The 27,966-nt window shown below is 43.5% G+C and overlaps 1 protein-coding gene and 1 pseudogene across 3 annotated transcripts in view; one reads left to right on the top strand and one right to left on the bottom strand.

The window, feature by feature from the left end:
• Positions 1-27,966, bottom strand: part of LOC109920598 — a 70,073-nt pseudogene that overhangs the window by 8,334 nt on the left and 33,773 nt on the right.
• LOC109920601 (zinc finger protein 271-like) overlaps positions 1-27,966 on the top strand; it is a 73,345-nt gene that overhangs the window by 26,021 nt on the left and 19,358 nt on the right. The gene's annotated exons all lie outside the window — the stretch shown is intronic.

Here is a 27,966-nt window from a genome sequence, read left to right as displayed (position 1 = left end):
AATATTTCTGGAGCAACATGAGTTCCCTGAAGCTTGTGAAACTGACCCGTGAAATGGAGGTGGCTTTGAGCAGCAGATCAGATGGGGATTTAAACATGTCATCGTCCCACCTGAATAAAACCTCACTTATTGCAGCTGCTGTCTCAGTTCCCCTGGTATATGATCGAGATTTCTAGTGTAGGAATAGCATTCTTCATCCTTGGAAGGTTTTAAACTAACAACATCAGTGTGGGATATGTCTCCATAATGATACTCACTACGAACCTTCCCTTTCCAGGATTTGAGGCGACAATATGTTCTAGACTTTGGAAAGTAAAGGGAGGTTGGAGATGGGGCACTAATTTGCAAGGACAGAGGTCTGCAAAGAGATAGCAGGAAGTGTGGATGCTGGAGTCAGAGATAAAACAGTGTGGAGCTGGAGGAACACAGCAGGCCAGGCAGTATCAGAGGAGCAGGAAAGTTGATGTTTCAGGTCAGTACCCTTCTTCAGAAATGGGGAGGAGGAAGGGAGCTGGGAAATAGATAGAGAGGAGGGGTGGGGCTGTTGTGAGGACTGCAACGATTTTTTTTCTGAAAAGGGTGATAACAAAAGAGCACGGCAATGTATTGAAGATAAAGAACCATGTACAAGATCAGCGACCATGGGACCAGCAGTTTAGGTGGAATAGAGTCGAGGAAACAGGAGATGGGAGACATGGACAAGATGAGCTCAGAGAGGGCATGAGGAGAGATAAGAAAGAAACCAGAGAAAGATGTGACTTCAGAATGAGGGGAATTCAGGGGAAGCATTACAGGACATTTGTCCAGGCAGGCTCGTGGAAGGGAGGGAAATGACAGAGGCAGCTTATGGGGAGAAGTAAGAAAGGGGTGATCACGTTATTGGGATTGTACTACATACCCCACAGTAGTCAGTGGGAAATTGAGAAACAAATTTGTAAGGAGATCTCAGTTATTTGTCGGAATAATAGGGTGGTTATGGTCAGAGCTTTTAACTTTCCAAACATGGACGGGGACTGCCATCGTGTTAAGGGCTTGGTTGGAGAGGAATTTGTTAAGTGTGTACAAGAAAATTTTCTGATTCAGTATGTTGATGTACATACTTGAGAAGGAGCAAAATTTGACTTACTGTTGGGAAATAAGGCAGGGCAAGTGACTGAGGTGACAGAGGAGGAGCACTTTGGAGCCAGCGACCATAATTCTATCGGTTTTAAAATAATGATGGAAAAGGATGGACCGGATCTAAAACTTAAAGTTCTAAACTGGAGGAAGGCAAATTTTGATGGTATTAGGCAAGAGCTTTCAAAAGTTGACTGGAGGGCATATGTTTGCAGGTGAAGAGACGGCTGGAAAATGGGAAGCCTTCATAAATGAAATAATGAGAGTCCAGAGATAGTATGTTCTTGTTAGGGTGAAGGGCAAGACTGGTAGGTGTAGGGACAGGATTTACATGTATTTGGAAAGGCAAGGACTGATTAGGGATAGTCAACATGGCTTCGTGCATGGGAAATTGTGTCTCACCAACCTGATTGAGTTTTTTGAAGAAGTAACAAAGAGGATTGATGAGGGCAGGGCAGATGTGATCTATATGGACTTCAGCAAGGCGTTTGTCAAGGTTCCTCATGGTAGACTGGTTAGCAAGGTTAGATCACACAGAATCGAGGATACAGAACTATTTGGATACAGAACTGGCTTAAAGGTAGAAGACAGAGGGTGGCGGTAGAGGATTGCTTTTCAGACTGGAGGCCTGTGACCAGCAGTGTGCCACAACGATCGGTGCTGCGTCCACTGCTTTTCATCATTTATGTAAATGATTTGGATGTGAATATAGGCGGTATGGTTAGTAAGTTTGCAAAATTGGATGTGTAATAGACAATGAAGAAGGTTACTTCAGAGTACTTGATCTTGATCAGATGGGCCAATGGGCCGACGAGTGGCAGATGGAGATTAATTTAGATAAATGCTGCATTTTGGAAAGGCAAATTAGGGCAGGACCGAAACACTTAATGAGAAGGTCCTGGGAGTTGCTGAACAAAGAGATCTTGGAATGTAGGTTCACAGTTCCCTGAAAGTGGAATCGCAGGAAGACAGGGTAGTGAGGATGGCATTTGGTACGCTTGCCTTTATTGGTCAGTGCATTGAGTATAGGAGTTAGGGGTCATGTTGCAGCTGTACAGGTCATTGGTTAGGCCACTTTTGGAATACTGCGTGCAATTCTGGTCTCCCTGATATAGGAAGGATGTTGTGAAACTTGAAAGAATTCAGAAAAGATTTACAAGGATGTTGCCAAGTTTGGAAGGTTTGAGCTGCAGGGAGAGGCTGAATCGGCTGGGGCTATCTTCCTTGGAGCGTCAGCGGCTGAGGGGTGACCTTATAGATGGTTACACAATCATGAGGGGCATGGATAGGGTAAATATCAAGGTATTTTCCCCAGGATAGGGGAGTCCAAAACTAGAGGGTATAGGTTTAAGATGAGAGGGGAAAGGGAGCTAAGCAGCAACTTTTTCATGCAGAGGGTGGTATGTGTATGGAATGTGCTGCCAGAGGAAGTGGTGGATGCTGGTCCATAAACAACATTTAGATGGCATCTGGATGGGTATATGAATAGGAAGACTTTAGAGGGATATGGGCCAAATGCTGGCAAATTTAGACGAGGGACTAGATTTATTTGGGATATCTGGTCGGCATGGATGAGTTGGACCGAAAGATCTGTTTCCGTGCTGTATATCTCTATGACTCCGTGACTATTTCAGTCTTATTTCCCTGAGCAGAGAGATCGATAATTCAGGAGCAGAGATTTAAAGTAATTGATGGAAGGATTAGAGAGGAGTTGAGGAGTAATTTGTTTTGCCTTGAGGGTGGTGAGTGACTGGAACTCATAGAAACCCTCAACAGAAAAAGAATGCTCAGACATGCACTTGAAGGGGAACAGTGGCAGCGGAGCTTCTGCATAAAAGCCTGAGGGATGAGGCTCAAGCAAGCAGCAGCAGAAGAGCAGAGCTCCTGAGGCAATGTCAAGTTTCAAAGAGAGATGGAGGACGAGCAGAATGGCTGCTTAAGAAACAGCTTTAGGGACTGAGAGAGCCATACCAAAAGGGAAACAGAGTGTAAAGTCCTTCTTTTTATAGTCTGTAATTTTGTAGGAATATATATAGAGAGACTATGAGAAATCTGAATTGGTGAGTTGTTGGTAAAGTGAGTAATGGTTTCTAGTTTATTTTTTGTCATTGGTTAGGATCACATTGACAGGAGAACTTGGCCCTGTGGAATGCTCCTCCTGCAATATGTGGGAAATCAGAGATTTCCACTGTCCACGGTGACCACGTATTCAGGAAGTGTCTTCAGCTGCAGCTCTTGATTTGCCACATGGAGCAGCTGGAGCTGCAGATGGACTCACTATGGAGCATCTGTAAGTTTTAAAGTCATATGGAAAGCGATAAGGACAGTTCAGAAGTTAAGTACCAAAAACTGGGGAAGGCCATTTCAGTATCATTAGATAGGATCTGGCAAACATTGACTAGAAGCAGCTTCTTGTAGACAGTCTGTCATTGGAAAGTGGAAGTCTTTTAAAAGTAGAACAGTGAGAATTCAGGGCCAGCTAGTTCCTCTAAAAGTGAAAGGCAAGGGCAGCAAGTCCAGGGAATCCTGGATGTCAAGGGAATCAAGAGTTTGATAAAGAAAAAGAAGCAAGCGTATGTCAGGTACAGCGCATTGAAAACAGGAGAGACCCTTCAGAAATATAGAGTATAGGGGGCTGCTTAAAAAATACATTAGGAGGATAAAGCGGGGCAATGAAATATCTTTAGCAGATAAGATAAAGAAAAACCCCAAAGCATGGAAAGGTTCTACAGCATGTTAAGATTAATGAGGAGGGATTAGATGTTTCAGCAGGCATAAAGGTGCATAAATCCCCAGGGCCTGATGTGGTGTATCGCAGGTTGCTATGGGATGCAAGGGGTCCCGGGGGGAATGTTTAACACTTCACTGGCTACAAGTGAAGTACCAGATGACTGAAGGATAGTTAATGTGATTCCTTTGCTCAAGAACAACAACAGGGAAAGGCCAGGTAAGTAAAGACCAGTTAGTCTGACATCAGTGGTCAATTTTGAGGGACAGGATTAATCAGCACTTGGAAAGGCAGGGATTGATGAGGGATAGTCAGCACAAGTTTGCTGGGGGGAGATCTTGTCTGACCGACTTAATGAGCTTTTTTTGAAATGGTGATTAAATATATTGATGAGATTAGTGCAGTTGCTGTGGTTAACATGGACTCCAATGAGGTCTCTGACAAGGTCCTACATCCAAGGCTGGTTCAAAAGGTGAGGGCTCATGGCATCCAAAGCAAGTTGGTAAACTGGATCCAAAATTGGCTTTCTAATTTTGCAAATAGGTTGCAAAGAGTGATGGTGGAGGATTGTTTTTCTGATTGGAAGCCTGGGAACAGCAGTGTACCACAGGGATCAGTGCTGGGACCTTTGCTTTTTGTTATTTACATGAACATTTACATTTTACTTGAATGTGAATGTAAAAGATATAATTAGTAAGTTTGCAGACCACACGAAAATTAGTTGTTGTTGTGATAGTGAGGGGAATGGTCTGAAGCTACAACCTAATATTGATCAGCTGGTAAAATGGGTAGTGGTATGGTAAATGGAATTTAATCCTGATAGGTGTGAGGTGATCCATTTTGGGGGGTCTCATCAGGGAAGGATACAAACAATGAATGGTAGGTCCCTACAGAGTACTGAGGAAAAAATACGGAGCTTGGTGTATAAGTCCATACATCCCTGAAGGTATCAGCAAAGGCAGACAGTGTGGTGAAGGAGGCATACAAGATACCTGCCCTCATTAGCCAGGGTGTAGAATATAGGAGTAGGAAGTCTTGTTACAACTTTATAAAACATTGGTTCGGCCACAGATGGAATATTGTCTGCAGCTGTGGTCATCACACTAACAGAAGGACGTGATTGCACTGGAGAGGATGCAAAGGAGATTTACTGGGATGCTGCCGAGATGGAAATATCTGCTTATGAGGAGAGACTCAATAGGCTGGGTTTGTTTTCCTTAGAGCAGAGGAGGCTGAGGGGGTATTCTGATTAAGGTGTACATTATTATGGGAGGCAGAGACAGGGTAGGTAATGAGAATCTCTTCCCCATGACAGATGGATCTAAAACCAGAAGGCATCCGTTTATGGTTAGGAGTAAGTAGCTTAGATCTGAGGAAACAGGTTTTCGACTGAAGGGTGATAGAAATATGGAATATGCTGCCTGAGAGAGTAATGAAGGCACATACTCTTGCAACATTTAAGAAGCACCTGGATGAGCTGGGGCAGAGTAGGCTATGGACCAAGTGCAGTTATATGGGATTAATGTAGTTTGGTGTTTGTTGGTCGTCATGGACGTGGAAGGCTGAGGGGCCTGTTTCAATGTTGTGTGACTCTATGCAATAACCTCTCCACCTTGACAATGTTCCATCAAATACTCACAGGGAGGTTATAGCATGGGTTAGATACAGAGTCAAGCTCCAATTAAACAATCCCTGGAATGTCAGATTAAACCAAAATGCCCCTGCCTCAGTCACTCAGACTGGATCACTGACATTGAGATCATTGGATGTTGGTTTGGGAAGCAGGAGCTGAGCAAATAGAGGGATAGACTCTTACAGACACTTCACATCTACAGTGACCTGTGTTACCAATGAACATCAGAGATTTTCAGTTAGTCATTCTGGAATGTGGCTGTATTGGAGCCTGTAGGATTTAAGATGTTTTTTTTTCTTGATTTGGGGATCCTCTGTCAGTGTCTTGTCTGTAGTTTGTTCCTCACTCCTGGAGTCTACTCACTTTTACTCACCAGTTTCACTTCTCCTGACACCAGGGACTTTACCACCGTTCATAGCTTCGGGGATCCAGATAAAAAAGACAACACTGACACCTGCAGGCTCTAACTAGTTACAACTTTAAATCAAATCAAACTTTTAAGCTGACAGATAGCAAGAACTGCTGATGCTGGAGGCAGAGATAACAGTGTGGAGCTGCACGAATACAGCAGGCCAGGCAGCATCAGAGGAGTGGGAAAGTTGACGTTTCAGGTCGGGATCCTTCTTCAGAAATGGGCCTGAAGAAGGGTCTCAACCTGAAACATCAACTTTCCTACTCCGCTGATGCTGCCTGACCTGCTGTGTTCCTCAAACTTTCAAGCTGTCAGTTTAAACTGAACCCCTTAAAAATTGTATCCATATATAACAGAAATATTATAGGCTGTTGCCAGCTGTGGTTCAGTTCACGCACTAAACTCTGCAAAAGAAAGGTTGTATGCTCATTTGTCACTCCACAGGCTAATACATCCCAGTTATGGGAACTTATGACTAATGAAATGAAATATTTACATTTCACTTTAAAAAGCACTTCATTAGCTGTAAAGTTCTTTTTTATAGCCCAAAATTGCAAAAGTTGATATATAAATGCAAATCTGTGTTTCTTAGGAAATCTTCTTCTTGAGAACTAGAAATTATAAACCCATTGATAGAGAAAGTAGAGATAGTAGGAACTGCAGATGCTGGAGAATCCGAGACAACAAGGTGCAGGGCTGGATGAACACAGCAGGCCCAGCAGCATCATAGGAGCAGAACTGACCATATATTGTGAACAGGACTTTCTTACTGTTGGACCTTGAGTGTTTCAGTGAATATGAACACATCAGGCTAACAAATCTCGTACTTTTGGTTAAGATGCAAAGTTAATTTATTACAGGTTTTGTATCTATACAAACAGTAAATAAACAACAAAAGTAACCTGAAATTTGAGTTTACCAAAATAACAAAGCGTTTGAAAATGATTCAAGATCTTTCCCAGAATATGAAATCAACCTTGGAAGAGCATAAGGTGAACATATCACACCATTATTATGTCGAGCTATGATGGGCTGAAGGAACTCAAGACTGTCGAGACTTCTTTTATATTCAAACTGATGAGGGTTCTGTACAGATTATAGAGGAAGAAATTGTTCTCATTGGTGGAAGAGTTGAAAACTAGAAAATACAGATTTTCAGTAATTGGCAAATCAATGGTGACATGAGGAAAAATGAGGGAGGTAAAAATGGTAAACAGGGATTTTAAATCAAAAGCACCTACTTTGCTGTTAGGTTTTTCAGCAGGGGATGTGATTTAGGCTGATCTTATTGGATCTGTAGGACCCGCCAATGAGTGAAAAGCCATGATAATTTAAAGGAGCTGCACAGCTATTAGAATTCAGTCCCAGCTCCATGGCAGATATCACTGCCTGAGATCACAATGCCAAAATTTCAGCTGGCAATATCACTGGAGGTCATGATCCATCATCTGAGAAAGCCTGAGTTAGGATCTGGAATGTACTGTCTAAGAGGGTGTCAGAGGCAGGTTCAGTTGAGGTGTTCAAGAGGGAACTGGATTATTGAAGAGGAGGAATCTGCAATGGGGAGAGAGTGGAAGTAGTTCAAGGGCTGAAGACTCAGTCACACACCATGCACACCCTGTGTGATTCTTCCGATATCTCAGAAGACTCGAAGAAGTGCACAAACTTTAATGTAAATCTCACACTTAAAGAGTTCCTTTTCCATATAGACTACCCCTCTCCGTATTAACACTGCTTGGAAAGATGCTCATTGAGTATTATGAAATCTCTAGAATTCCCTCTTAAAGCTCTTTGTATCTTTATCTCTCTCTCTCATTTGAGTCCTTATTAAACTCACCTCTTTGATCATATTTTTGTTCATCCTCTCCTAATACTCCTTCTTGGTCTCTGTGTTAATTTTCATCTGACTACATATCTACGTTTTACTATATCAAGTTGCTATGTAAATGCAAGCTGTTGTCCTCTCACATTCCCTCTAATTTCTCCTGGAAGACAGACTACGGATATTGATTGGTCTCTAGTGCTCTGTGCAGGGCCATTCAGCATGTGGAGAGCCAGACAGTGAATGTTGTGAGACAATGGAGACTGTCACAGCCAAAACACATCCTGCCCTCGTCATGACTTCCCAGCTGGGCTCACTGATGAGGAACAGGATTCCTGGCTAATTCTCCTCCTTCAGAGACCAGACATCGAGGCTAATTGAAATACCTCCATTACTACCCCAGAAATGGCTCCTCTCCGGGTCCTTGTGCTGGTCGATCAGAAGCCTTTCTAACCACTGAGTATCTGATTGTCTTCTTGGTCAAAATGAGAGTCAGTGAGTGACTTGTACTTGATGCTGCACTGAAAGGATGCTGAGCTTCTATATATATATTGTTGTCTTCATTTGGTGATGTTTGGTGACCTGGTCAAAGGTTGAATCTTCTTGAAATGATTGGACTGATGATGGAGAGATTTGAGACAGACAGTGCTTTGGAACGACAGCTTTCCTGTGTGGGCATTGGAGGTAAATAACACAGACAGTGTAATAGAATCAGGTGACCTTTCTCCAAGACCATGTGGAGACAATGGTGTATGGTGAGAGAGGAGGGGGTGAAAGAGTCCAGACACTGGGAATGTTTTTGTCTCCCATGTAGGTTTGCTGATGTTCCTGGAGGTTTGACACATTGTGAAGACTTTATTACAGAACTCACACCAGAAGTGATTCTCCCCTGTGTGAATGGATTAATGGACCAAGTTTCTCACCAATACGGAGTCATTGGTGTTTTAGACGATTCAATGTTTAGTTGAGATTCTTTTCATAACCATTTCAGCTGAAGAATTACTCTGTGTGAATCCTCTGATGTCGCAGGAGGTATGAGGACCTCGAGAAAGACTTGTCACACACCTCACATGGGAACTGCTTCTCCCCCGTGTGAATACGACGATGATCCACAAGGGTCGATGACTGTCTGAAGGCTCGGTTACAGAGGTCACATTTAAAGGGTTTCTCACCTGTGTGAATCCTCTGGTGCCTCAGGAGATCAGAGGACTGGATGAAAGACATTTTACAAACACCACATTGGAAGGGTTTCTCTCCAGTGTGAATCATCTGGTGTTTCAGGAGGCTCGAAGAAGTCGCAAAAGCTTTACTGCAAACCTCACACTTGAAAGGTTTCTCCCTCGTGTGGATCTTCTGATGGACCAGGAGGCTCCTTAACTGTGAAAAGGATTTATCACACACCTCACACTTGACTGGTTTCTCTCCTGTATGAATAGGTTGGTGTGCACGGAGTGTCGATAAGTCTGCAAATGCTTTATCACACACCTCACACGTGAATGGCTTCTCTCCTGTGTGTGTGCGTCGGTGCCTGTGGAGGTTGCACGATTTCGAGAATGACTTTTTGCACAACTCACACCTGAATAGCTTCTTGACTCCTTGAATATGTTGATGATTCCTGAGTGTCGATGACTGTGTGCAAACCTGATCATGTTTCTCACATTCATTTGGTTTCTTGTTCATGTCGTCGTGAAGTTGTTCCTTGGGTGATGGTCAGGATCTATCTGTGCTGTCTATCCTCTCTGTATTCTCTGGTGTCGTACAGTGCAATTCTTCTGTAAAACAGGAAAAGGAAACATTATTTCTTCCAACTTCCTTTCCTCCTTTGCTGAAGAGGCTGACTCCTCAGTTAGAGACTATTCCACAGTGAGTGTGAATTTGCTATTTGTGTGTGTGTGTGTGTTTTGGCGTGGGGTGGGTATCAGATACAAGTCCTTTCTTTTTCTTCATTTCACTGTCACACACCCTCCATTCCCAGCAGTGGATAATGTCCAGTAGCAGACTACATGACTACTTTCTTTCCTCAACCCAGACCCCAACCTTCCCACGTACTGTAATGCTTACACCATGCCCATCAGCGAGTAATCTAAAAAAAAGTCATAGAAATGTTTGAATCACAGTTTGGAATTTTCTCCTTTCATTTTCCAAAATTATGTGAAAAAACTCACACGTGTAAAACAGACTCTCAATTTACTATGAGCTTGAGTCAAGCTGGTGAAGATCAGTTTTATCCTAAGAAGAGATGTTTAACATTAAAAAAAATGCACAGAAATGTTAATTCAGTGGAGATTTTGAAACATCTTTCCTTGATTTAGAAAATATTTGAAGGAAGCACAATGCAGGAATAGTCAGAAGCTGGGGAAAATATTGCTTCAGTGTAGTTGATTGAAGGGTTCTTATCCTGGGAAATTACACACACTGCACTCACTCACAGTACACACCCGAAATCAACCACAGAACCAAGGCTTTGGGGAAAGCGTGATGCCCTCAGGTAAACTCTTGAAAGAAGGCATGAAAAAAATTTCAATAAGTGTGTCTTTACGTACGGCAGCTGAATTGAAATAACGAATATAGAGATCGGGAAGGAAAAGGTCATGAAAGAATCTGAAAACAAGAGAATTTTAAAAATGAGGTGCTGTTTGACTAGGAACCAATGTAGATCAGCAAGCACAGGGCTGATTGGGGAACAGGTTTTAGCAGCAATGAAGAAAAGGGCAGCAGAATTTTGGATGAACTCAGGTTTACAATGCATTAGTTTTATTTATTTATTTGTCACAAGCACTAAGTATAGGAATACAAATGTACAGTGAAAAGTGCACAAAGTCGCCATTCACTGGTGCCCACTTGGTTACAAAAACCAGAATTAAAAGATTTAACAGAGCTAAAAGGTAAGCAAGGAAGAAACGAAAGTCCAGATCTCAGAGTCCCAAGTCCCATCTCCACAACGGTGCAGCCGCTGCTCCAACCACTAAGACACCCAGCAGGCCGCTGCCGCCACCAACATGCGAAAGGCCCGCGCCCGCTGCCGCTGCCTCACCAGCCCATGCTCAATCCGCCATCGCTACAGGAAACGGCCCACCTGTTCAGCCCCCGCCACACGGTTCCCAGTCGCAACCCAACTCCTTAGGTAGGGAGTTGCTAGGGCAAGGGGCATATGAGAGCAACCACAAGAGCACTGGAATAGTATGGATGTGGGTTTCACAAGCCGATGAGCTGAGGCAGGGCATGACTGGTCTCTGATCCACATCAGGAAATGACAATGAGAGCCAGGAATGGTAATGAAGAACCAATCATAGAAAGTCAAATACAAGAGGAGTGTGACAGAGCTGCAATATCAGAGGAGCCGTCTTTCAGATAAGATTTCAAATGTGGTCCCTTCTGCTCTCTGTGAGGTGGGGATAGAAGATACCATGGTGGTTGAGGGGTGTCACTATTGTCTTGGCCTACATTAATCTCTAATCAGCAACGTTAAAAAAACAGATGATCTGACCATTATCAAATTGCTGTTTGTGGGAACATGCTCTGGACACAGGCTGTCACACTGCCTAAATTACAAGAATAACTATTTCAAAAGTACTTCATTGGCTGCAAAATGGTTTTGTAGGTAGTCATAAAAAGCTTTACACAAATACAACTCTGTTTTATTTTCTAATGAGGTTAGAGAGATACGGTAACGCGAAGTCTTGGAAGGATTTGAAGAGACAACAACATCCACATTCAAACACACAAGATAGAAATGACCATTCACAATGCGCAAGATAATAACCAGCTTCCAACACACACACACAGAACTCGACAATAGGAAATCAGGAAGAATCCTCAGGCATTCAGGACCTCCCAGATAATGGTACCTCAACTTCTCATATTCAGGAACGAACCATCAATAAAACTCAGCCTGGAAATCAGAAGGGAAATGCTTCCAATAAACTCAACATCCAACACACAGCTCCAGTCAAACACAAAGAACCGAGTAAACAGCTCTCTCAGCTGGATCTTCTCACACAGCATTTCCACCCCTGATTGCCCACAGGATAGTCAGGCTGCCTGAAGATTGGTGTGGATATTATGGGATACAATTTGTATAAAGACTGCTCCTTCACTCACCATCTCCTCACTTGGTTTTCAGTCTCTATAGGAAGTGAACCAGCTCTGGAAGAGGAAGAGGAGAGAACAGGCAGAGTGGGTGGGCTCTCTGATTGACGTCTCTCACAGTCAATCCAAATATTTCTGCAGCAACATGAGTTTCCTGAAGCTTGGGAAACTGACCGGTGAAATGGAGGTGACTTTGAGCAGCAGATCAGGTGGGGCTTTAAACTTGTCAGTGTCCCATCTGAATAAAACCTCACTTATTGCAGCTGCTGTCTCAGTTCCCCTGGGAAATGTTTGACAGAGATTTCAGCCAAATGACGTCTCCATTACCAACCAATCTAACCACTGGCTCCTGACATTCGATTGTGTCATCACTGAATCCCTCACTATCAACATCCTTGGAGTTACCATTGACCAGAAACACAGTGGCTACAAGAGGAAGTCAGAGGCTAGTAACACTGCAGTGAGTAACTCAATTCCTGACTCCCCAAAGCCTGTCCACCATCTACTAGATAAATGTCAGGACTATAGAACATAGAACATACTGTACAGCACAGTACAGGCCCTTCGGCCCACTACGTTGTGCCGAACTTTTATCCTAAACCTAAGGTCTATCTAACCTCCACCGCTACCTTATACTATCATCCATATGCCTATCTAATAGCCGCTTAAATGTCCCTAATGAGGCCGACTCCACTACCCTCTCCGGCAATGCATTCCACGCCCCTACCACTCTCTGAGTAAAGAACCTACCTCTGACATCTCCCTGATATCTACCTCCTTTCACTTTAAAACAATGTCCCCTCGTAAAAGCTACCTCCACCCTAGGAAAAAGTCTCTGGCTGTCTACTCTATCTATACCTCTGATCATGTTGTACACCTCTATCAAGTCACCTCTCATCCTTCATCGTTCTAAAGAGAAAAGCCGTAGCTCCCTCAACCTTTCCTCGTAAGACCTTCCCTCCATTCCAGGCAACATCCTGGTAAATCTCCTCTGCACCTTTTCTAACACTTCCACATCTTTCCTGTAATGAGGTGACCAGAACTGGACACAATACTTCAGATGTGGCCGAACCAGGCTTTTGTATAGCTGGAGCAAAACTTCACGGCTCTTGAACTCAATCCCTCTATTAATGAAAGCTAACACACCATATGCCTTCTTAACAACTCTATCCACCTGGGTGGCAGCTCTCAGGGAACTGTGAACATGAACCCCAAGATCCCTCTGCTCCTCCACACTGCCAAGAATCTTTCCATTAACCCTGTATTCTGCTTTCAAGTTTGTCCTTCCAAAATGAATCACCTCACACTTTTCAGAGTTAAACTCCATCGACCACTTCTCAGCCCAGCTCTGCATTCTATCAATGACCCTCTGCACAGGCCTCTGCACTGTCCACAACGTGACCCACCTTCGTATCGACTGTGATGGAATACTCCCACTTGCCTGGATTGGTGCAGCTCCAACAACACTCAAGAAGCTTGACACCATCCAGGACGAAGGAAATGCTTGATTGTCACCACAGCCCCGAACACTGACTCTTTCCACCACTGACGCTCAGACGCAGTAGTGTGTACGACCTACAAGGACAGAAATTCACCAAAGATCCTTCAATAGCACCTTCCAAACCCACAAACACTTCCATTTAGAAGATTAAGAATAGAAGTAAATGGGAGCATCACCACTTGCAAGTTTCCTTCCAAGCCACTCACCTTTCTGACTACTATATGTTGCCATTCCTTCACTGTCACTGAGTCAAAATCCTGGAATACCCTCCCTAACGGCATTTTGGGTCAACCCACAGCATGAAAACTACAGCGGTTCAAGAAGGCAGCTCACCAGCACCTTCTCAAGGGCAACTCGGGACTTGCAATAAATATTGGCCAGCCAGCAATGCCCATGTCCATGATTGAATTAAAAATAAACAAGGCTGGAGCCAGGGCTTAAGCTGGACAGAGCCATTCAGCCAATGTGGACATGATGGGCCAAATGGCTTTCTTCAGTCTTGTCTTTAGTGGTCACATACAAGTCATTTATGTTCTGCAGCAGCAGAAAATACCTTCAAATTGATCATAAGACGTCCCAAGAGTGGCTCTCTCATCTGTCATGTTATGATTATTAGTACTTTGAGTAACAGACAGTATAATAATAAAACCCTACCAGATATGGCAGCATAATAGTCATAATATTGCTTATGCAATTCAAAGACCTGAACTAATGCTTCAGACTCACGAGTTCAAATCCTACTATAGCATCTAACAGAATTTAAATCCATTGAATAAATCTGGATTTGAAAAGCTCATGTTAGAAATGGTGGCCATGAAATTCCCATATTAATTTCTTGTTTCACTCATGACATTTAGGGAAGGAAACCTTATGGTCTGGCATTCATGTGACCACTGTGTAGCCCTTGTGAAGTTAATGTCAACTCTTCACACTAAATGTACCTTCCGTTGTGCTGTGTAACACTATCACAGTGCTAAATGGAATAAATTTCAAACAGAAGTTCAAAAATGGGTACCTATGAGATGCTGTTGAACATCAGCAGCAGTAGAATTATATGCAACCATATTTTGTCCCCTTGTGGCCCAATACATACCAACATATATGTTATATTTAGGTAGGACAAACTAGGACAGGACTTACAGAGTTAATAGTAGGATCATAGGGAATGTCGTCAAACAGAGAGACTGAGGCATGCAGGTACATAGTTCCTTGAAAATGGTGTCAGAGGTAGACAGAGTAGTTAAGAAGACGTTAAAACATTGAGAATAGGAGTTGGGACGTCATGCTGTGGCTGTAAAGGACATTGGTGAGGCCACATTTGGAGTACTGTGTATAGTTCTAGTTGCCCTACTATAGGTAGGAAATATTAAATTCGAAATGGTGCAAAAAAGATTTACAAGAAATTTACAGGGCCTGAAAGGTTTGAGTTATAAGGAGAGGCTAGATAGGCTGAGACTTTTGTCCCTGGAGTGTAGGAGATTGAGGGGTGATGTTATAGAGGTTTGTAAAATCATAAGAGGCATTGGTAGGGAGGATAACAAAGAACTTTTCCCCAGGGTAGGAAACTTCAAAGCTAGAGGGCATAGGTTTAAAGTGAGAAGAGAAAGATTTAAAAGAGATCTGAGGGGAACTTTTTCACACATATAGAACAAACTGTCAGAGGAAGTGGTAGATGCAGAAACAATTACAACGTTTAAAAGACATTTGGGCCGCAGGTATATTAATAGGAAAGGGGTTTAGAGGAATATGGGCCAAATGCAGGCAAATTGAACTAGTTTAGTTAGGCAAATCTGGTCAGTGTGGACTAGTTGAACTGAAGGGTCTGTTTCCTTGTTGTGTGACTCTATGACTGTAGAGTGGGCATAGAACTCTTCATCCTCGGAGACTTTCCTTCTAACAATATCAGTGTGGGGTGTGTATCCCTCCGATGTCATAGAGACATAGAGTCATGCAGCACTGAAACAGACCATTTGGTCCAACCAGTCTGTACCAACCATAATCCCAAAAACTAGGTCTACTTGCCTGCGCTTGGCCCATATCCCTCCAAACATTTCTTATTCATGTACTTATCTAAATGTCTTTTAAATGTTGTAACTGTATTTGCATCCACCTCTTCCTCTGGAAGTTCATTCCATACATGAGCCATTCTCTGTGTAATAAAATATGCCCCTCGTGTTTTTTAAATCTTTCTCCTCTCACCTTAAAAGTATGCCCCCAGTCTTGAAATCTCCCACCCTAGGGAAAAGACACCTAGAGCGAGGCAGCAATGAACCCAGAGCAGTGTTGGCTGGAGGTCCAGTGCAGGAAAGCAGCTGTAGGCCTGGAGTTGTTTTGGCTTGAAGTCAGGTGCATGGAAGCAGCTGTGGGCCTGAGCCCAATGTTTTTGACAGTAGATCAGAGAAAGGAGACCCACAGCAGTCAATACAATCAAGTGTGTGTGAGTGGAGGGCTCCACAAGCTCAGAACTATCTCCTGACATAGAAAGTGTATCTTATGTACAACATTAAATACAAAGACAACTACATGGAAGAGAAGCCATTCAAGTATGAAGTGTATGATCAAGCATTAATGCTTGTGATTCACCAATAAGTTCACCCATAGTGGAGAAACTGTTTACTTGTGAGGTCTGTAACAGGGAGTTTATACAATCAGCCCTGGTGAAACACAGGCATATTCACACAGGTGAAAAATCATTTGTGTATGAGGTGTTCAGACAATCATTCTCAAGGTTATTGAGCTTCCACATGCACCAACATATTCACACCAGGGAGAAACCATCCATATATGATGCACGTGATAAATCCTTCTCCATCTCATCAAAGCTTCTGATCCATCAGAGAATTGACACAGGAGAGACCATTTAAATGTGAGCTGTATGACAAGGCTTTCACAATCTCATTGATACTCAGAAATTACTGAAACATTCATATTGTGGAGAAACCATTCAGCTGTGAGGTGCACAAGAAAGCTTTCATACAGTCATTGTATCTCCTGAACACAATGGAAAGGAAGGAACCAGGAACGATGGGCTGAATGACCTCCTTCTACACCATACTATATCTGAGATTTTGTACATTTCCCTGCATTTGCCCAAATGTTTTTTAATTTTGTCCTGAATTATTATTACAAAATACTTTCACATCATCAATGGTAAATGATTGGTATATAATTGCTGCGCTTATCTTTACTATTTACTTTTGAACAGAGGTCTAACATTTCTGATTCTCCAGCTCTCTGGAAACACTCCTGAGTTTCAGGAAGATTGGAAAAGGATAGCCAGTACCTCTACAATTTTGACTCTCTACACTTTAACTGGACTCAAAAGGTTAACTCTGCTTTCTTCCCACAGACCTGCTGAGTTTCTCCAGCAATTCCTGTTTTTCTTTCAAATCTCCAGCATCCGCAGTTTGTTCATATTTCGTAGTATTCTTGACCCTGACAACAGGAGGGTAAACATACTGAAATAACCACACAGAGGCTGGGTCCTGTCACTAAGTCACCCTTTTATTTACCAGTGCCCAGCCAGCTCGGAGTCAGTGTTCAACTGAGGAGATTCTAATCTCCTGTATATCCTTTTTTTTTTAACATCTCCTGGTTATATTGGTCAGCCAAGGATTTCCTGATTGGCCCAGGTTAACAACCCCAATCAAGATCCTCGCAGTTAACATGGCCAACCTGGTTCCAATCACTACATTCCGTCCCACACTGCACCACCCCCCACCACTCCCCCACTCCACCCCCAACTAAGTCTGAGGATGCAGGCCTGGTCTTTCGTTTCTAGCTTCTCTTGAGATGCTTTCGCCCCAGGTCCAGTACCTCCAACTCAGACTCAGACACAGGTGGCATTGCTGGTCTCTTGCAACTGGAATGTCTTGGAATGGTCTCTCCTTCTTCCGGCAGTAACAGTATGGAGGCTGCATCCACTTTGGACTCTGAGGTATCTCGACACTAGATGAAGGGAGAGCACCTGTGGTTTCTGACAGGCCTTCTGGTGTTCTCAGGGCCAGGTAGGTTTTGCTCCTGCCCTGTTTGCAAGGTAACGGCTTTCAGTTAATCCATGTGTTTGTTCACAACTGTACCACCTACCCGAACTTTTTAAGACACAGGACCTGACCTTGCGTCAACCTCGCCTCATACCCATACAGGACCGTTTCCATGGTTCTGATACCAATCTTCATCCCCTGAATTAAACTGTCTCTCTCACTTAGAGGAGGCGTGTTTCCAGCATTGGAGTTACTGCTGCCATTTCACCCTACCCAAGAGGTCTGGAAATATCAGGTTTCATAGATCATAGAATCCCTACAGTGTGGAAACAGGCCATTCGGCCCAACAAGTCCACACTGCCCCTCTGAAGAGCATCCCACCAAACCCATTATCCTACCCCTGATTTCCCATGTCTAACCCACCTAACCTAAACATCTCTGGGCACTATGGGCAATTTAGCATGGCTGATCCACCTATCCTACACATCTTTGGACTGTGAGAGGAAACCGGAGGACCTGGAGGAAATCCACGCAGACACGGGGAGAATGTGCAAACTCCACACAGACAGTCACCGGAGGCTGGAATTGAACCCAGATCCCTGGCGCTGTGAGGCAGCAGTACTAACCACGGAGCCACCGTGCCACCAGGTTTAACCTGGTGTGGAGTTTTCTCCCAATCAGCAACTCTACTGGAGCTATCCCTGTTGTTACGTGTCAGGTGGTTATATAATCGAACAAGAACCAGGACAGTTTGGTCTGAGTTGACAATGTTTTAAGACTGCCTTCAATGTTTGGACTGCTCTTTCTGCTAGACCATTGAACGATGGATGGTATGGAGCTGCCCTTACGTGCTGAATGTCATTGGATTTTAGGAAATATTCGAATTCCCTGTTGGTAAATGACGTGACCAATACTTCCGGGAGTTCGTGTTTCGCGAACGATGCTCCTTCTCAATCATCATTCCTGAGTTTGTTAAATGAACTTTATGCACATCCACCACTTTGGATGGGCGTCCACAATGACTGGGAACATTGATGCCATGAAAAGACTGGTGTAGTCGACATACAACTGAGTCCAGGGTTTACCTGGCCATTCCCATGAATGTGAGAGTACCGCTGGTGGCAGTTTTTGAACTTGTTGGCACTCTGGGCACTGCCCCACCAACGCAGCTATGTTGGCTTCTAACCCTGGCCAACAGACATAGCTTCTTGCCAGCATCTTCATCTTGGAAACCTCTGGATGACCCTGGTGGATTTCAGCCAGTTTCTGGCGGTGACCTTTACTCGGGACAGTCACCCTTTTCCCCTACAGTAATATGCTGTCCTCCACGGGGATCAGGTCTCCTTGGGTCCAAAAATGTTTCAATCCTGGTTGTGATGGCCCTTCTATTCTCCTTATTATCACTGGCTGTTTCAGTTTCACTGGGATAGGATCTTTATGTGTCCACAGTCGGATATTGTCTGCGGTGACTAGAAGGGTGTCCAAGAAGTTTAAAACCAAAACGGATTGTTCCAGGGAAGGCACGACTGGTGGAGTATCTGCCAGTGGGAGGCAGCTTCCTGGACGCTGTTCTAACTTGAACACCCTGAGGATAAGGGCCCAATGTCAAATTCTACCGGAAGCTATGGGCAACACTGCCTTGTCTTCCTTCCTAGCAGGGGTTTGTGATCTGTGACCATGACAAATCCCATCCATAAAGGTACTGGTGGAACGTCCTCACACCAAAGATGACTGCCAAACCTTCCTTCTCTATCTAGGATTACTTCGTTTGGCATCAGCCGAAGCATACACTATCGGGCATTTCTCTCCGTTGGGCCACCAGTGAGCCAACACTACCCTGATGCATACAGGGAGGTGTGTAGTCAGCACGACATCTCGCTTCGGATCATAGTGGGCCAACACCTTAGATGATGATAGCTGCTTTTTCACTTTCCTAAAGGCTGCTTTTGGCTTTGCAACCATTTCCAAGCTGATCCCTTTATAATAGCAGGTGTAAGGGTGCCAAGATGGAGGCCAGGTTACCAATGAATTTTCCATAATAATTCACTAACCCAAGGAAAGACCTAAGATCTGGTACAGACATGGGGGCTGGGCTCCTTTGATTGCCCTCAATGGGTGAAATCTGGTTTTGTCCCCTCTTTAACCCAAGTAGGTCACTTGGGGCGCCTGGAACACGTTTTTCCCATCTAAGGCATACGCTCGCCTGGAAGAAATATTCAAGCACTATATCCAAGTTCTCCAAGTGCTCTTTATTGGTCTTACCTGTTATTAGTACATCATCCAGATAAATAGCAACTTGGGGAAGCCTTGTAAAATGTTTTCCATGGTCCGCTGGAAAAGAGCGCAGGCTGATGATACCCCAAATGGCAGTCTTGTATATTGATATAATCCCTTATGGGTATTCGTTGTAGCATATTTCTAGGACTCCTCATCCAGTTGCAATTGCAAGTAGGTGTGGCTCATGTCCAGCTTCGTAAAGGACAGCAACACCCGCCCCGCCAATTTTGCATACAAGTCCTCTATGCAAAGGTATTTATCTAGCTGTGAGAAGCGATTTACCATTTGCTTAAAATCCCCACAAAGGCAAACCAAGCAATCAGGCTTCACTATCGGTATGGCCGGCGCTGCCCATTCTGCAAACTGTACTGGTTTGATGATTCCTTCCCTCTCCAGCCTCCTGATTTCCACCTCTACTTTGCTGCAAGGCAAATGGCACCAGGTGGGCCTTGCAAAATCTCGGAATTGCATCCTGGTCAAGATATAAACTGACTTTGGCCCCTTTGGTAGTCCCAAGCCCCTCTTGAAAAACTCCTTGATATTTCACTAGGACTTCACTGAGACAGCCATTTTCCAATTGAAAAATATTGAGCCAAATAAGGTGAATCTTTCTCAATCAATTCCGCCGCAATAGCCTTTCACTACCATCAGTGGTAACTGCATCAACTACTTCTCACAGGAGACTGGAACCAAAGTCGTACCCTTAATTTGCAACACTTCCCCAGTGCATGTTCTCACTCTGGCTGAGGTCTTGTGCAAGCTTAAAGATTGGAGTCCTGAGCAAATCTTGTTTAAGAGAAATTCTGCAACTACAGACACAGCTGTGCCGGTATCGACCTCCATGGGAACTGGGTGACTATTTAACCAAACATTAATTTTAATTGGCTCCGATTTAGGTGTCACTAAGCAATTTAATTGTTCCAAACCACATGTAGAGGAACTTTCCAGGGTGTGCACTCTCCTGGGTACTGGCCTCCGAGTTTTCCTACTCAAGTCAGGCCTTGTAGGATTCCTTTGCTGTCTTGAGCCTGCATAACAGCAGCAACTACAATGGCTTGCCGGCCCATATCCTGAAGAATCTTTTAGCCACTTGGCCGAGGCTAGGCTTGTTTGTGGGGTTCTGCTGTGGTTTAGCCCAGGGTCCCTCTGCTCAGGATATGCCCTGTGTGAGGCTCTGCAATTGCCTACACTCAAGTGGCGTTCCCAAGGCTCAGTTGGACAGGTGAGGGTGTCCTCTTTCATTAGGTTCCCATGCTCCATTTGCTGCATTTTCTAATGACAAGGCCAGCTGCAGTGTCTCTTTGAAGTCCATTGGGCTTCAGCTAGTAGGCGCTTCTGCACGGTGACATCATTAATACCACATACTAAACGGTCTCCTAGCATCTTATTCAGACTTAGCCCAAAATCATATGCCTCTGCCAGTCGTCATAACCTCGTCAAAAATCGTGATACAAATTTCCCTGGTTGTCTAACAACTGAATAAAACCGATAGCGTCTCATGATTAGAGGAGATTTGGGGTCAAAATATTCCTTAACCAACTTTGACTCCCTGGTGGAAGGTTTTAGTGTATTGGTGCCTCTGGGAAAGTTAAGCCCCTTTTAGTCAAAAATGCCATAGATCCATTAGCAGTCAGAAGGATTACTCAATGCTTTTCATCTGCCCCAATGTCATTTGTCCAGAAAAACATATCACAATCTTTTGACATACTGGGCCCAATCTTCAACAGCAGGGTCAAATAAGTCAAGCTTCCCAAATAGAGGCATGATGCTAGAAATGCTTACCCCAACTCCAAGATGACAATTGCAAGCAAATATTCTTCAGGTACATCCTGTTTTCTCCTGTCGCCACTGAAATAACTGCACAGGGGCCAGGTCCCATCATCAAGTCACCTTTTTTATTTAGTGCAGAGTACACTGGCTGTGGCCAGTCAGCTCAGTGTTCAAGGCTTTCCTGACTGACCCAGGTTAACAGCCCAATAAAGAACCTCATAGTTAATGAGGCCAACTTGGCCCCAATCATTACACATACCAGCCTGGATTCTAACTGCAGAAACATCCCCCATATTTCCCTGTCAAATCTTGAATTTTTAAAGAAGTTATTTCATGGGATGTGGGTGTCACTGCTTATGCCAGGATTTATTGTCCATCCTTAATCACGCTTGAAAAGGTGTGGTAAGTCACATTTCTGAACTTGATTTTTATTTATTCATGGGTGTGGATATTGTTGGCTCTGCCAGCATTTACTGCCCATATTGATCTGAATGGCATATATGCTGGGGCTATTTCAGAGGGCAGTTATAGGTTGACTGCATTACTGTGAGTCTGGAGTCACATGTAGAACAGACTGAGTAAGGATGGGAGATTTCCTTGCCTGAAGAACATTACTGAACCAGATAGATTTTTACAACAATTGACAATTGTTACATAATCACCATTAGTCTAGCATTTAATTCCAGATTTTTGTGGATAAAAATTTCACCATCATCTATGGTGGAATTTGAGCCTGGGTCCATTTGATTACTAGGCCAGTGACCATACCACAGTGCCACCAACTCCTCAGTCTTATGGGCATAGGTGCATCTACAATCCTGTTAGGAATGGACAGTGTCCCCAGTGACAGTGAAGGAATGGTGGTATAGTTCTAAGTCAGGATGGTTGTGATTGGAAGGTAACTTGCTGTTGGTAGTATACTCATGCATCTGCTGCTCTTGTCCTTCGGGGGTGGGAGAGGTCGTAGGTTTGGAAGGGGTCATGAGAGCAGAATGGGTGAGTTCCTGCATCACTTTTGTTATCCCAATAACCTGCATCTCCCATACAACTGAGGTAGCTGTGTCATGGACTGGCTATGTTGTGCAGATTAACCAGCACTTCCATCAGGATTCAGAGCTCAGCCCTGGTGGGAGAACGAAATACACTCAGGGATCCTGTACTAACTATAAAATAACTTACTGAATTTACTGGAAATCTGACATAAAACAGAAAGTACTGGAGAAACTCAGCTAATATTCCGAGTCTAATGTGATTTTGGACTCAACGTTAACTCTGTCTCTTCTCTCCACAGATGCTTCCAGACTTGCTGAATTTATCCACCATTTTCTGGAGAGTGAGATATACTTGGGGGTCCTGCACTACCTGTCTTCCTGACCTCATATTCTTTCAATCTGGCTCCAATTGTAATGTTGTGTCTCTGTACTTTGAAAAGTGGGTATGGATTAGAATCAAATTCTGCTTTAGTTGGGAATGTGAATTATAGACAGATTCTCTTCAAGTGCTGATTGTTTGAGTAATACCATTGGGAATATTTGTATTCTCCTGTTCGGGAAGGTGACTATCCTGAGTTTGGTGAGGGAATGGGGATGAGTTTCTGCAGACCTGAGTTCTCTCAGCCCATCATATGATAACAGTGTGATATTTTCACCATAAACTCTTCCAAGATTCATTTCATGTTCTGGGAAAATTTTTGAGTCATTTTCAAATGCTTTGTTATTTTGGCTTGATTCTAAATTTGGTGCAAGATTAATATTGTGGTGATGTTTCTCTGTTGTTTTATCAGTCTTCTGTATAGATTCATAACCAGCAGTGTTTTTTTTTTGTAGTTTAAACCAATATCTACCTGATTTATCAGCTTGGTGCACTCCTATTCGCTGGAACACCCATGATCCTATAGTAAGAGCCTTGTACACAATCTGTTGGTCAGTGTCACCATGAAGTGGGATACTTTCGCCAACAGTGGGTTTATAATTTCTATTTGTCATTCAACATTCCAGATCTCTTGAAAAGAAATACTTGCATTTCTACATACTTCACAACTTCAGAGAATTGAGACACTTGATAGCCAATGAAGTGATTTTTGAAGTGTAATGTGAATATCTTATTTCATAAACATTTGTTCTCAAAAACCATAACATGACAACTTCAGGGCTCAGATCTTTGGAGTGAGACTAGAATTCACAACTTTCCGGCTCAGAAATGAAAGGGCTAACTGAGCCATGGCTGACAATACCTGTTAATTCTTTTGGTTTAGGATCAGTTTCTAAGGGTTTAAGTCCTAAAACTGTATAGAGACGCTTTTCCTTGAAAGTTTAAAAAAGTAACTGGTGAGAGCTGCAGGTGTCAGTGTTGTTTTTATGTCTGGGTTCCGAAAGCTGTGAAAGGTGGTAAAGTTCCTGGTGTCAGCTGGACTGGACATCTTAAGGGACTGTCTTCAGTGAGGACTGCTGATGGACCATTCTGCTTTCCTTCATAGAGTCATAAGTCATATAGCATGGACAGCTTTTGGCCCTAATTGTTCATACCGACCAGGTTTCCTAAACTGAACTAATTCCATTTGCCTACATGTCCCCACCCCTCCCTTCTAAACGTTTCCTATGCATGTACCTGTCTAAATGTCCTTTTAATTGTTGTAATTGTATTTGCTTGCACCACTCCTTCTGGCAGCTTGTTCCATTATCCCACCACCCTGTTTATGAAAAAATTGCCCCTCGGGTCCCTTTAAAATCTTTCCCCTCTCCCCTTAAACTCATGCTGTCTGGTTTTGGACTCCCCAACCTTGAAACGTTCTATTGTTTGGACATAGTTCTAACAGTGTGTCAAGAATAAAGTTCAAGAAATAACCCACTCTTCCCAGGAAAGTCCCATGTTAATTTAGTTTTAGTGAAGATTTTGAGTTTGGTTTTCAAATCCTTCCATGTCCCCACCCCTCCCTTTCTCTCCTCCTCTCCTCAGTACTGCACCAGAATGTCACCCAGGGTTTTTTGAGTTCAAGTCCAATTCCAGAATACCGTTGCTGCCAGGACCTAATGTAAGTCCTCAGGTTCTGTGTCCCTGTACAAGTATTCTCCATTGCCATTTATTGAAACACAAACATATAAAGTGAGTGAAGACGATGTTTATACACTGCAGTGAACATGAAGCCAATCAGATCACAATGTATTTCCCTGAAATAAAACTGCTTCAAGTGGTCATGCACAATTTTTTAAAATGTTTGTTTTAGTTAAATTCCTTGACAACACAACAACAACCAGATTATGGCTGAGAGTTTATTCATGTTTCTATTGCTTTTACCAGTGTGATCCAGCAGTAATTGTCTAAAGATGTGCACGTTAGGTGGATTGGCTATGCTAAATTGCCCATAGTGTTCAGGGATTTGTAGGTTAGGTGCATTAGCCATGAGAAATGCAGGGTTACAAGGAAAGGGTTGGGAGATAGAACGGCCTGTTTCCACACATTATTCTATGGATTGTATCATGAGTGTTAAATGGAAGTTATGTCCATTTGTAAAGACTATATATTTTTATTTTTCTTTACTTTTGGATTGAGGACCAAAATGGGAAATGGATACTGCTTTAAACTAAGATCTATGGAAGGAGACGATGTAATTAAAACAAATTATTGGAACACATTGTATTTACATTGTTGCTTTGTTCAAGAAATGGGGGAAGCTGCTGGACACTAATGGGCACTGTGTGTGTGGTTCAGGGCAGTTTTTCCCAGACATAGCCGATTGAATTTTTTAAAATCAGAACCATTTGTGTCGGTCGGGAATACTCAGCAATGACAACAACTCTCTGACTGGTTCTGGGACAGTTCGACAGCCTGTGTGTGAAAAAAACAGGAACAGCAAGCCTCCAATCTCTTAAAATTCTGCATCTCGCTGTCCTAATAAAAGGTTGAGCATCCTGAATTATTATAAATATAGTAAGAATTACAGTCAATATATAGTTAATAAACCTAATTCAATTCAATGGATTATTCATGTGTCCCTCCCTCCTGTGCACGTGCTGTTCCCACCACTGCATATCGCTCCTTGGATGCTGTGGGTCTTCTTCTGATCTGCTGTCAAACACATCCGAGGCTACAAACCCACACCGATGTTGTCAGTTTGAAAGCCTCTGAGGATGAAGAATGCTATTCCCACACTAGAAATCTCTGTCAAACATTTACCAGGGGAACTGAGACAGCAGCTGCAATAAGTGAGGTTTTATTCAGATGGGACACTGACAAGTTTAAATCCCCACCTGATCTGATGCTTAAAGTCACCTCCATTTCACCGGTCAGTTTCCCAAGCTTCAGTAAACTCATGTTGCTGCAGAAATATTTGGATTGACTGTGAGAGACGTCAATCAGAGAGCCCACCCACTCTGCCCATTCTCTCCTCTTCCTCTTCCAGAGCTGGTTCACTTCCTATAGGGACTGAAAAACAAGTGAGGAGGTGGTGAGTGAAGGAGCAGCTTTTATACAAATTGTATCCCATAATATCCACACCAATCTTCAGGCAGTCTGACTATCCTGTGGGCAATCAGGGGTGGAAATGTCCCTTATGCTGTGTGAGAAGATCCAGCTGAGAGAGCTGTTTACTCGGTGCTTTGTGCTGAACTGTTTGACTGGAGCTGTGTGTTGGATATTGAGTGTGTTTATTGGAAGCATTTCCCTTCTGATTTCCAGGCTGAGTTTTGTTCATTCTGAATATGAGAAGGTGAGGTATCATTATCTGGGAGGTGCAGAATGCCTAAGGATTCTTCCGGATTTCCTATTGTTTGTGTGTGTTTTGGGAGCTGGTTATTATCTCTGTGCGTTGTTATTTGGATGATGCTTGTCTTTTCAAATCCCGACAAGACCTTCCAGCGACTGATTTCTGTCATCTGCTTAGAAAAGCAAAGAAGACTTGCATTTACAGAGGGCCTTTCACCAGATGGGATCTTGAACAGATAGACCAATGAATGGCAGATGGAGTTTAATCTCGATATTTTACATTTTCATAGGGTAAGTCAGGGCAGGACTAATACAGTTAATCGTAAGGTCCTGGGGAGTGTTGCCGAACAAAGGGACCTTGGAGTGCAGGTTCATAGTTTCTTGAAAGTGGAGTTGCAGGTAGACAGGATAGTGAAGAAGGCTTGGAGATAGCAAGAACTGCAGATGCTGGAGTCAGAGTCAACACAATGTGGAGCTGGAAGAACACAGCAGATCAGGCAACATCAGAAGAGTAGGAAAGTCAATGTTTCAGGCCGGGACCCTTCCTCAGAATGCTTGCCTTTATTGGCCAGTGCATTGTAGGAGTTGGGAGGTCGTGTTGCGGCTGTATAGGACATTGGTCATGCCACTTTTAGAATGCTGTGTTCAGTTCAGGTCTCCTTGCGATAGGAAGGTTGTTGTTAAACTTGAAAGGTTTCAGAAAAGATTTACAAGGACAGTGTCAGGGTTGGAGGATTTGAACTATAGGGAGAGGCTGAATAAGCTGGGTCTGTTTTCCTGGAGCGTCAGAGGCTGAGAAGTGACCTCATAGAGGTTTATAAAATCACGAGGGGCGTGGATAAAGTGAATAGTCAAGGTCTTTTCCACAGGAGAGGGGAATCCAAAACTAGAGGACATAGGTTTAAGGTGAGAGGGTAAAGATTTAAAAGGCAGCTAAGGGGCAACTTTTTCACACACAGGGTGGTGCGAGTATGGAATGAACTGCCAGAGGAAGTGGTGGAGGCTGGTACAAATATAACATTTAAAGAGCAGCAAAAGGTGGGTACATGAATGGGGAGGGTGTGAAGGGATATGGGCCAAATGATGGCAAATGCGACCAGATTAATTAAGGATTTCTGGTTGGCATGGATGAGTCGGACCGAAAGGTCTGTTTTTGTGCTGTACATCTCTATGACTCTATGTCCCAAAGTTCTTTACAGCCATTGAACTATTTTAAAAAGTATTTACTGTTATAATTTCGGAAATGTGGTAGTGAATGGTTGCAGACAGCAAGATTTGTAAACTCAAAATGTGATAATGACCTGATAATTTTTTTGGTGTTATTTATTGAGGGATTATTGTTGGCCAACACACTAAAATAGTGCTGGGTGATATTTTACAGCCATGCTAGAGAGACCAAAAGGTGCTTTGACTGACATCCAGTCTCAAAAGTGATGCCTCTGACAGTGTAGCACTTCCTCAGTACTGTCCAGGAGTGAGGCATGGACTTACAACTTCTGACTCATAGGTGAGACTGCTAGCTTCAGAGCAAAGATTAGCTATTAATTCAGCACTACATCCCTCTTAAGGTGTCCGTGCTCCTCCGATTTTGGTCCCTTCAGTATCCCCAATTTTAATTACTCCACTATTGCTGGCCATGCCTCCAGCTGCCTAGGTCCCAAGATCTAGAAGTTTCTGCCTAAGACTCTCATGGTTCGCCATCTGACGAACCTTCGTTGTGAAGCAGTCTCCCAGTGAGGTGACAGACTCACTGTAAAGAGAGATAGGGTTAGAACCTCAGTCTGGCAGCAGAACAGCATAGGAATGGTTGCAGAGATAGTAGGAACTGCAGATGCTGGAGAATCTGAGATAACAAGGTGTAGAGCTGGATGAACACAGCAGGCCAAGCAGCATCAGAGGAGCAGGAAGGCTGACGTTTCGGGCCTAGACCCTTC

This window comes from Rhincodon typus, chromosome 35, assembly GCF_021869965.1.
Source record: "Rhincodon typus isolate 14 chromosome 35, sRhiTyp1.1, whole genome shotgun sequence".
NCBI classification, from domain to species: Eukaryota; Metazoa; Chordata; class Chondrichthyes; order Orectolobiformes; family Rhincodontidae; genus Rhincodon; species Rhincodon typus.
The sequence above is the reverse complement of the archived record's forward strand: the minus strand, read 5'-3'. Positions and strand labels throughout refer to the sequence as shown.